Raw genomic sequence first — 12926 nt, 5'->3', positions numbered from 1 at the left:
AAACCATACTTACCTAATACTTCCAAATGTTTCCAAATGTCCTCTGATTCGTTTTTAGTGGTGACATCCTCCTGATTAATATTCTGACATACATTATGTGGGCTCGGGTAGATATGGTGACATCATTAGTGGGCTCGGGTCCTCTGATTGGTGACATCAGTAGTGGGCTCGGGTCCTCTGATTGGTGACATCAGTAGTGGGCTCGGGTCCTCTGATTGGTGACATCAGTAGTGGGCTCGGGTCCTCTGATTGGTGACATAGTGGGCTCGGGGTCCAAATGATTGGTGACATCAGTAGTGGGCTCGGGTCCTCTGATTGGTGACATCAGTAGTGGGCTCGGGTCCTCTGATTGGTGACATCAGTAGTGGGCTCGGGTCCTCTGATTGGTGACATCAGTAGTGGGCTCGGGTCCTCTGATTGGTGACATCAGTAGTGGGCTCGGGTCCTCTGATTGGTGACATCAGTGTGGCTCAGGTCCTCTGATTGGTGGCATCAGTAGTGGGCCTCAGGTCAATCTGATTGGTGACATCAGTAGTGGGCTCACGGTCCTCTGATTGGTGACAATCAGTAGTGGGCTCAGTCCTCTGATTGGGTGACATCAGTAGTGGGCTCGGTCCTCTGATTGGTGACATCAGTAGTGGGCTCGGGTGTCTCTGATCCTATGATTGTGACATCAGTAGTGGGCTCGGGTCCTCTGATTGGTGACATCAGTAGTGGGCTCGGGTCCTCTGATTGGTGACATCAGTAGTGGGGCTCGGTCCTCTGATTGGTGACATCAGTAGTGGGCTCGGGTCCTCTGATTGGTGACATCAGTAGTGGGCTCGGTGTCCTCTGATTGGTGACATCAGTAGTGGGCTCCAGGTCCTCTGATTGGTGACATCTCAGTAGTGGGCTCGGCACTCCTCTGATTGGTGACATCAGTAGTGGGCTCGGGTCCTCTGATTGGTGACATCAGTAGTGGGCTCGGGTCCTCTGATTGGTGGACATCAGTAGTGGGCTCGGGTCCTCTGATTGGTGACATCAGTAGTGGGCTCGGGTCCTCTGATTGGTGACAATCAGTAGTGGGCTCAGGGTCCTCTTGATTGGTGACATCAGTAGTGGGCTCGGGTCCTCTGATTGGTGACATCAGTAGTGGGCTCAGGTCCTCTGATTGGTGACATCCAGTAGTGGGCTCAGGTCACTCTGATTGGTGACATCAGTAGTGGGCTCGGGTCCTCTGATTGGTGACATCAGTAGTGGGCTCGGGTCCTCTGGGATTGGTGACATCAGTAGTGGGCTCGGGTCCTCTGATTGGTGACATCAGTAGTGGGCTCGGTCCTCTGATTGGTGACATCAGTAGTGGGCTCGGGACCTCTGATTGGTGACATCATAGTAGTGGGCTCGGGTCCTCTGATTGGTGACATCAGTAGTGGGCTCGGGTCCCTCTGATTGGTGACATCAGTAGTGGGCTCGGGTCCTCTGATTGGTGACATCAGTAGTGGGCTCGGGTCCTCTGATTGGTGACATCAGTAGTGGGCTCGGGTCTCTGATTGGTGACATCGTAGTGGGCTGGGTCCTCTGATTGGTGACATCAGTAGTGGGCTTCGGGTCCTCTGATTGGTGACATCGTAGTGGGTCGGGTCTCTGATTGGTGACAACAGTAGTTTATCCAGGTAACACACTGATTGGGATCCCATCAGTGGGATAAAGAGGTACTAATACATGTTACACACAGACTACTCCCAAGGAAAATAAATGTTGTAAATGTAAAAGCACACTTCGGGGATTTACTTCAGTAAGTTAGAACTATAAAACAGGCACCAGTAGGAGAGACTATGCAAAACCGAAATTAATCTCAGATGCAGCGCAGTGTGAATCTAACTTCAGCAAATAAACACTACTATTGTTTTGTTATCGGGAATGAAACAGGTTTCTTACAGTGTTTTTCAATAAACAAATTATATGTAGATCCCCGTCATGTTTTATGGTTTTTTTTCTGTGTGTCCCTGACACCCATCCCTATTTGAATTCCATTCCTTATATAGACTGTTCAATAAGTTGTGTTTCAAGAAGAAATTCTGTGCTACCTTTGCAACATTTTTCTTTCATCAAATAAAACATTTATTTGTTTTGCAAAATGTCACCAAAACAATGTTCTCTCTGATGGTTAAGAAATTAAGGAGTATTGGTAATCCCTGTACTAGTAATCAATATTTTTGTTTGATGAATGAGTCTGTAGCGTTGATAGATATATCATAGAGTCAATGCTTCCAACAAAATTATTTCATTTGCAGTGAAGTTAAGCATAAGGGGACAACAAGAAATGTGTAACATTTATATGGGGATTCCCTTGTAATCCATGCTTTTGTTTTCGTATGAGTTCCGCCCGCACATGACATTAGCTTTGGGTTTTATCCTTACTTTCGTTCCCATTTGTATTTGTTGTTTGCGAGGAACCTAAAATATAGAATTGTTGGCTGTGTTTAAAACATCGACGTTAATGACTTAAACGTTACGAGCATACCATATACGGATGTTCTATTTGATGATGATTTCAGATTCGTGTACGAAAATAACAGCCTCGACGTCGTCTAGCTTTATCAATTCCACTATAGTATGTACGATTTGACTGACAAACCAATATTCACGAAAACACTTTTAGAAAATATTAAGGTTTCAAATTCGTATTGTTAAGAGGTAATGGTACTTTTATTTAGAAGAAAGACGAAGCGTGATACTGAAGTCGAGGAGAAATCATTGGGATATTGAGTGAAACTGCTCACACAGACCGAAACTGCGACCAAAACAATATTCCGTAAACATTATTTTTAGACGCAAGTTTCGTAGCCATGATGATAATCTAAAATGACCAAGGCGTACATGTGACGGCTGGGGATATTATCTACTCATGAACACCATTAGTGATACTGACATTCCATATAAATGGTACCCGCCTAATCATCACTCTGTCCACCCAACGTATCAAACACAATAGGTGGTGTAGGTACAACATAAACACACATATTAAGCTACATACACCTTGATACATCTTAATGAGGTCGGACACCTTCAATGTTAAAGGAATGGTTAGTTTAATGGTCAGATTTTACTTGAAGTTGTCTATAGTTTCAATTTAAAATGGCTGGTTATCTTTCACGAGGAAGTTTTTCAATGTTTTCTGAATATTTCTACAGACACAACTAACGGTTTAAATTCTAATTAACATATATCGGTACGTTATATTATCTCACAAGTCACGGGGGGGGGGGGGGGGGTACAGACTAGTATTTCTGATAGCCATCAGTTACATACGTGCTATTATATATAACACTAACACAGTACATACACCTTAGTAAAAGCTGCTACAATAGACGTCTTAAACATACTCGCCACCATCAAGCTTCACTGCTTCTACCGATGGAAAATCGGCTAACAAATCATGGACAAGGACGGGGTAGGATGGTCATTAGGGCGGATTAGGGTCACTAACACTGACCAACAAGGTGTAGTTTTGGCTGGACCGGTCACTCCGGCCAATGTCGGCACAGCGTCCAAGGGGTGTCTGCCCACAGAAAGGGCTATAGGTAGTACTATCCACAGTAGGTAAGTAATGTAGTCCTCAGTTAACTACGTTTTGTGTTCATTGATATTTAACTTTGATATCTTTCAGTAGTTAATTTGATTATCCATTAATGCAAACTGTTTACATATGTGAAAACACGATAAAACAACGAATCGTTATACTTTGTAGGATGTCCTCCATGTCAGTTCAGTCCACATTTGTGGGAGCGTTTATCAAATCAAATATTTCCATTCAACTTTCAGTTTACCGTTTAATATATGTTAAACCAGATGGGCAAATATCGGGCTACGTAATCCTATTTGATCAAGCGTATGAATATTTAACGCTTCCGTCGCGTCACTGACAATGTTTATAATGTATATTAACGCCTATACACAACGATAAGAAAATAAAAATGTGTTTGAAATAGCATGTATTGAAAAACATCATCACATAGTTTGCATTTGTTCGCTAGTTTCTAACCATTTTGTGTTGGACTATATTCAGGAGCTGATGATATCGCTGTTCCATTTATTGAACTTGGTGGCGTTAACAAGTATAAGCGGGAAATTCAAACGGTATACGTGTATAATTTTGAATTTGAATGATTGTATTGGAAATATAAATAATAAACTGTTACCATTTGGACATAAAGCGGGCGTCATTCTATTTATCTTTCTTCCGGATGGGCATCATATCAACTGTGTGTCCAATCTGGTAACAGTGTATTGCTTAAATATCAGCCATGCTGATGCACCTTTGGTATGTAGAGTACCCAAAGTCTAAGCCGTCAGACGCCTATGTATCGTTTGTATGATTAAATATTATTTTCATGATAACAGAAATTTGTCGTTGATATGAAGGTGAGATGGTTATATAATTACGATCACTAGACAATGTGAAAGTTAGAATAAGAAGATATTTGGCACGGCCACTGGACGAATTACTAGAAATTATATGTGTGCCTTTTGGAATATTGCTAAATGACGATTGCGTAAATTAGTTGCAATACACGCGGCCAATAATTTCTAACTTACATACTAAAATCTTAATAGGAATGTTTTCAATTGTTCAGTATATCGGAGCATCTATAAATGTAAGAACAATTTGTATAGATGCAGTTATTATAAGAAATTCTGTAGGTTAGAAAATCATGGCCTATCGGTTTTTTTTTAAAAAGGTAATTAAAACGCTTCCTTTTCTAAAGAAATAAATGATAAAATACCATAGCGTACAAATATATGAGTTTTATAGGACGGCTATACTGGATTCTATACAAGCCATAGTATATAGGGCACAATTCCTGAAGTAAAACAAATATAACGCACTCATATTTCAGAGAAAGCGCCTGGTACGAAACACGCTAATATCTGATGATAGTTAAATAATCTATGTTTAAATATATTAGATATCTATGTACTGGTCATTACACTGATTCTGCTGTTTTGTATGGTAGCTTATCACACTAGGGACCAGTGAGTCATGTACTTAGCAATGGCTAGTCTGTGTCACCATGGCAAACACTTGTAGATTGCCAACAAGTGTCCGTCTCAAGTGTGTAATACAAAGATGGGAACTTTGGAAAGGATTCGCGGCTGTGTCCCGCCAAAAATAAACGATGGAAGGATGAGGGCGCGTGGTCCATAGCTTTTTGAATATCCCTTACGCTAAATCTCCCGAGGGGGACCTCGCTTTTAAGAAGCCCGTGGAAATACGGTCCTTGGACTGGGGTTAGAGTGACGCTAGCGTGGACGGCCCGTTGTGTGTACAGGGTTATAAAAATAAGTCCGGGGGCGGAGATGTTCCCTGAAGCCATGGACATGCCTCACTCTAAACAGTCAGGGTTACCTCACAATTGTGTCCAGCTCCAATAGACTCCCGTGATGATCTGGGTCCACGGCGGCGGGCGGGGTATGCGTTCGGAGGAGCTAGGTACACAGATCCTTCCGTCGCCTCCTATTATTCTGACCAACACAATCTTCGTCACAATGAATTATCGCCTTGGCCCCTGTTTGGACTACTTTCCACTGGAGACGCCCGAATGTCCGGGAAACTTCGCTTTGTGGGACCAAAAGATGGGGATCGAGTGGGTACATAAGTACATTGACGCATTTGGAGGGGATCCGAACCGTATAACGCTAATCGGGCACTCCACGGCGGCCGCAGCTGTATCCTACCACGCTATGATGCCGGACAATATCGGTCGATTCCAACGTATTATCCTTATGGGTGTGTCTGCCACGAATAAAATCGAACACAGCGCAAATCCACGTAGGGACCTGGTGGCCCTGAATTCAGAGCTGCAATGTGGCGACTTCACAGAGGATACACTTGACAGCAATGGCATTTATGGAATGTATAAAACAAAAGAGCCCCCTGAACAGCTTGTAAGGGAATTCACAGCGTAATGCCGAGAAACTGATGACACAGCTAAATGGTAATTCGGGTTACACCGTTTGATAACCGTTGTTATAGACGGTGGATTATATAGCGGAAGATCCATCTAAAACCATGTCGAACAGAAAGTCTGCGGGCTATGACATGATACGATCGCTGGATATATTTGGTTGGGAATGTGGGAACAGGAAGGCACTCCACGGTTGCTGGTACTGTTGATAGGGGACCTGGCTGTCAAGTGGAACCTCACAGAGGTCATACAGTTCTCTACTGATATGATGTGTACGGAGCTGGCAAAAAACCGTACTGGCGACGAGATGTACAATGTGACGTCAGTGAATGCCCTTACGAAAGCTATATGTGACGCCTACACTGTTCCAGGCGGAAATGACGTCAATATCGTCAATCAAAGTCTGGCGTTCTCCAACATGTATGGTGACAGCCCTGTTTGTGGCCCCAATGGTTGAGTTGACTGCGTGCACACACACGTGACAATCAGGAGGACGTCTGCCCAATCAGTATGTGTTTATGAAGGAGTACACCGTTACGGTTATTACTTTGGGACGTGTGGCCGTGACGGCAGTACGGTGGGTGTCGGGGCAGGGGACAGGATCTTTCCTAACCTTTTCGATGTCTACCGCCTACCCCTTGTCATGATGGTACAAAAGGACCTGGACATGTCCTTGAAGTACCTGACCTGGTTTGCCACTTCGCACGAAATGGGTAATTATAATAAGTGCTGCATAAATATTTTTAGTCTATCAATTTCAACAAATTTTATTTCAAAATATTATTTGAAAAAATGAACAACATGCATAATCGTATACATGTCCTCGCCCTCAAGTAACTAATCTAGTACATAGCAAGATATATAAGATACATAATGTTATTTACAATATATAAAGAGTATTAACATGTTATAATTATCAGATACACGATTGGAATGCGGAAGTTTGTAGTTACAGATATTTTTTAATAATGTTTAATTGCTAAAAACGGTATGCATATAGACAGAATACTTGCAATGTTTTAATTAAATGGTTATTGGTACTGAATCCGAGTATTCAATGAAATATTTCCTCCACCCATAGGATACAGACCAAAAAATGTCTCACATTATCATATAATTGATTATTTTCCTTTGTTTTTCATTCCAAATCTGGCTTTCAGATTGGCCAATATTTTTTTTGCATACCCACTATTGAAAAAAAGAAAAATTCGAGAATGGCGCGAAACCCCGACGTTTTCGTGACGTCATAATAGAGACATTCGACGTTGCGTATTGATTTGGAAAAAAAAAAATAAGAGAATTCCTTGAAATCAACCACTATAATGTTTACATCATTTTATCTACAAATAGAGTATAAAATTAATTATAAGTATTGATGTCACTAATTCTTAATTTTATCGGGGTTTGGAAAAAAACATTGTTGTTTTTTGCATACCCCGATAAAATAAAAAAGTATCTTGACATCAATGCATAAAGTATAATATTTTATCTTCAAGTTGAAATTATACAGAATTATGGGTATGGCGACTGACAATAGCGCATAGTAACCGATATGTCGTAATAATAGGGAAGTGGATGAATATTTTAATCTCAGGACGCATCAATTACAGGACATGCTACCTTGAATGCTGGAAATAATGCATCCTAGCAGATATTTTTAAACACTTCCATAAATTCACAAAGATAATATTCATTACACTTTAAAGAAATCGCTTACCTGTAAAATTCTCTATGTGAAAAGCATTACAGAAATTAAGGGAAAAAAATAAGTTAGTTAGAAACATTCCTGATATTCTGTAATGCTCATATGAGAAAAATTTAAATTAATGAATACTTAAAGTTAAGTATATGTTTGTGATAAACTGGTCGCTGTAGGTGCCGATTTCTCGAAACAAATATGTAGACTTTAGTCAAAGAAAACTTGTTTTTCCTTCTAGTTAACTTATGTATGAAAAATTTTGAACTTAAGTTCTTTTTTTGCGTTAAGTTTGTTTAGAGAAATCGTGTGCTTGATCCATTTTGTCCTTATAACAGAAAATGTTTTGATATGGACGATGACATTATTCTGGGTGTCCATATTTGCATGATGCATATATGGCGCTCTCTGATTAAAATATGTTATCTATTCTATTATAGCTCCGTGTCTGCTTTTGATACTGTTGGTATTCATTAAGTTTTATCGCATTCGACCCGTTCAGGGCTTGTTCCTTGTGCAGATGTAAAATTGCAGACTCTGAATCGCTTGTGTTTATTTGATCACATCTAAACAGCATTACGTGTGAACCGTAGTTGGCTCATAGTTGAGTGTGTTCGCGTGTGAGATAGCAATACCAAACATGTTGTTTACACACACGGCTCACAATCGAACGTGACTATGCTACCCATTTATTGACTTCATCGTCACGCCAAACTGACCAAATCAAAACTGGATCTCGAATTTATAAAAAAAAAATACAGACCAAAAAAAAAAAATAACACTTGTTTATTTACAAACTAACCATGGACATTACCTGAAGACGAATGCATAAAGTAGAACTTCAATGTTATGCAATAAGAATATTTTATCTAATATAATTTCCCAAGTTATCTATCCAAAGGTGTCAAGACACTTCTCTGTTATTACAGTCTCTTTTACATTATCTATTTATTAGTTGCATGGATTGATTAGCGGCGTTACAACTGTGCTATGACCATGTATTTCATAAATTACCAATAATATTTTTCTTAAATAGAAAAAGTAAGAAGTACATTATTAATTACTACAATAATATTGCAGTTGTATCTGTTTTCAGAAAATACCCGAACGGATGCCCACATACAAATGTCACTTGGCCAAAATACACTTATGAAAGAGAAGGCCTCCCTATTGGAGCTTGATATTGTTTCTCGACCGAAGAAAAGAGCTTATGGCCGAACCGGATAAATTTATCTGGTTGGATAACCTTACCAGTCTAGTAGCAGACATATTGGCCCCACCGACAACTAACAACAACTACTACAAACAGCAACTTACTACAACATACTGACTACAACGACGACCACCCACTACCACATTTGTACACCACGCCCGACCACTCCCAAACCTGGTCACTCCCTAAACAACGGTTACCCCGCAACCGGTTAATCCCCGCAACCGGTAACTCCTCAGCCCAGGCAACAGCGCAAATACCGGGCAACACAGAAAAATAATACCAATGCCGGAGTAGAATGCGTTTTTCGGAAAATCTTTGATCTTGTTTGTTTTGGCTGTGCAATTTTGGTATCATTGTGGCACATGGAACACATTTTTTGTCCAGTCGTTATCATCTTAATCAGCCATTGGAGAGCCGACAAAAACGTCCGAAGTGTATCGAATATAATAGGATGTAAATACAATGTACCTATGGAGGCCGACAAAGACGTACCGACTGTATCGAATGTAAATGTTATTTAATGCTACGCTGTAACATGGACGTCACCATTGTGTTTAACAGACATCTGGCTATATTAAAAATCTGATGACGATGGGTTGTAAATGTTCGCTTTAGAAGAAGTAATACATTTGTAAGGAGTAGTAATGTATACTCAAGAGCTGCAAAGTCGTTTGTATATTCGTTATTTTCGTTCGTTCACATTATCAACCAACTCCATACAAAATAAATGTTTTACCATAGACAACAGTGGTAAAAAGGTTTTGGTTTAATTATTACTTAAACAGCTAAAGGAATATTTTAGTTTATTGAATTTCTATTACTGGAAGTATAGGTTTCTCAACTATAACACTAGTAGATAGAAAATAAGAAAAAACGTTTGGGTCCTTATATTTCAAACCTTCATCCAAGTGGTATGTAGCCTATTTGAAATCTGACCTAGATTTCCAATGGTTCATATACATGGTTATCTAGAGGTGATGATATGTCGGGAAAACATAGTATTATTTGTGTTGAAAATAATAATTCATCAGCCAACCAAATGCCGGGTCCATCTGGTCAAATTGTATCCAGGGGTCAATGTTTTATATACTACATGGACAGAAGGGGCCATATCGTAATGTCTATTTTTTAATTTACTTAGTTGGAATGGGCCCTTTGGTGTACCTTTCGTAATTAATTAAATCTCATAAGATTTTACCGCGAGTTATTTCCCCATTTGTCTTTTCATTATAGAATGTGCGTTTAATATAATGCATTTTCATATTATATTGGGTCATTGCGGTTTATCTAGGAACAAAACACCACCATTTTAAGATGTTTCCTTTGCGTCGACACAACACTATATGTACCTGAAAGCAAACATGTTTTGATAAGCATGCCTAGGTTACAAGCATTAGTCATGATGGAACAGTGAGGTTGATACTGTGTACCATATTGTCGGGGAGCTGCTGACGAATCACTTGAATAATTAGTGGTGATTCGTTATTATATGAAAAAAAAACCCCGTTTTTTCCAATTCACGACTGCTGTTCCTTCACGACTATTGTTAGGTCCAAGTAATTCTGCATATTTTTTTATTAGTTTAAACAATATTTTTTTCGACATCTGCTAAACTCTCATAAACAAATCAATTTAAATCTAGGATTAGAAACAAGCTTAAAACTTATTTTTAAAAATATTAATTCTTCTCCTAACGAATTATTTGAGAACCAAGCACGGTTTTCAATTTTCATTTTTTTTATTGATGGTTTTTTTTTTTATAAACATCCTTGAATGAGCCGTATTTTTTTTCTTGGGAATAAAATTATATTGTTGAAAAAGCCGTTTTTCTCAAATCACGACTACTGTTCCTTCACGACTATTGTAGGTCCCAGTATTCTTTGTGCATTCATACCCTACATGGATGGTCGTATAAATGTTCTGATATCTTTAACTTTAAGAAAATGTTCATTACACTCAATGAATACTGATAAAATAACATGTGGTTTTCAATTTATCACACTCGGTCCCTTTTTTAAAAATATGGAAGTATTAAATGCTTGAAAAAGAAATCATTAGCTTGACTATGTAGCTGTTACTTCAACATATAATTGTCATAATAGTTAAGATTATGTATTAATTAGTCAATGAGATGAATAAAACAATCTTTATAACTATGAAATAATTTAGTTTGTAAATTGTATCATCGTCATCGCCACCTGCCACTCCAAAATAGCATCTGACCTGTTGTATGATACCTTAATATGTATTTCCTGCATTATGTTCCATTGTTTATATTGATATCTTGAAGATGCTCCACCGCTGACAGATGTATATGTATTTTTTCAACTATTAAAAACAGGAGCAGACGATTTCGTATTTTTCTTCAGTTTACAAAAGTTACTTAATTTTACACCATTACCGCCATTGAAAAGTTTGAGCTTCTTAGATTTTACGTCAAGTTAAAAACATGAAATAAAATTAAATGCATCATCCGAAAATAAATTCCGTGACACTATGATCCGTGTTACTATGTTGCTCATTGTACCAAAGGCAAAATAAATTATTTTAAATATTATTTTTTGCGTTAAATAGACATATATATACACGAATAATAAACACCAATTATTGTTCAAATTGATGAATATCATTGATGCTCTGTCGGAGCAGTGGAGCATCTTTAATAAAATAAAATTACCAGAGAACATTAACATCTGGATAAATAACTAGAAATATAATAAATACTGGAAACAAAAACTAAGCAGAAAAAAACAACAAATTTCCTTCCTAATACTGTTTTAGCATATCAAATTGGTCCTTGATATACATACCATTGGCCTTTGTTAAAGGGGAGCCGCGAACTGTGACGTGAGAGCAGATATCAATGGTAAAATAATATTCAATCGTTTGTCGATTCCATTAGGACATTAGGTCCTGTGAATACACATGTAAGTACAGCGACCACCAGTTACATCTGTACTTATTTCTTCTTTTCTGGGAGAAAACCCCCATAAAACAACGATGTAGCAACGACCCAGGCTTTAGAGTCCGTCGTAAATGTTCAAAAGATTTATGTAAAATGAAATATGGAAGTGGTATTATAATGTATTATATTAGCGTGGTTAATACCAATTATTATGTTCAAAACTAGCGAAAAATGTTGAGACATCATACACCACTATGTATACGTAATATACAGTATATTAATAACTATTTATTTTTTTCCATTAAATATATACGTCAACCTTATAACCAAAATATCTCTTATATATTTTATTTTCATAGAATGTGTGTACAATGGCCAGTGACTGTGGCGATAATAGTACTGAAATCAGACTCAGTTACTGAGAACATCTCTCACTTATCCACAAAAAGCAGGACGTTTTCAAACTATAAAACAATATCAATCGGTCAACAAAAAAAAATTATAAAACAAAGGACATCAAATATGTTGTATGTGTATATACCTAATCCTGAATATACTCGAAAAAAAAAAATAAGGCAAAACCTGAAGCCATTGAAGAAAATCTTAAGTTTGCACTTTTTGTTTCGGAGAAATTCAGAACATGCCAGGTCTACTTAGAGGAAAAAATAACACACAGAAAAAAAAGGCTTTAAAACATATCAAGGTATGAAAATTATTTTGTGCAGATGTAGGAAAAAGAGCTTTTTCCCCTAACACCTCAGATAGAGAAAAAAGTTCACTTTTGTTAACTTTTAACTACTGTTGAATGCGGTACAATTACATATCATCTTTGACCGGATTTATATAATATTACTTCAGAAACAACATATATGATATAGTTCACGTGTTATACTGATAATGTTGTGCCTTAGATGATACCTTCAATACTAAATATTAGTAATATAATCTTAAAATATATAAACATTTTGAACAAATTAATGCAATCTGCTTTGTTATCCGAACTGGATACTGTTATTAATTCAGCTTTTAGTGTCAAATGTTCTACTTCAATGTGTCTAGTAAATCGTCTACACTATGTATATAAACACTTCACAGCGATTAATCCTCACTCTGGCTGCATTGTTTCAGTGAGGGATAGCACTATAAGAGGGCAAGCATTCC

General features: G+C 38.1%; 1 pseudogene; it reads left to right on the top strand.

The window, feature by feature from the left end:
• Positions 1 to 3418: 3418 nt before the first annotated feature.
• On the top strand, positions 3419 to 8871 carry LOC138324456 (neuroligin-3-like; annotated as a pseudogene).
• Positions 8872 to 12926: the final 4055 nt, after the last annotated feature.

The sequence above is a fragment of the Argopecten irradians genome, chromosome 5, assembly GCF_041381155.1.
Source record: "Argopecten irradians isolate NY chromosome 5, Ai_NY, whole genome shotgun sequence".
Classification (NCBI taxonomy): domain Eukaryota; kingdom Metazoa; phylum Mollusca; class Bivalvia; order Pectinida; family Pectinidae; genus Argopecten; species Argopecten irradians.
This window is presented reverse-complemented; position numbering and strand designations above follow the sequence as displayed.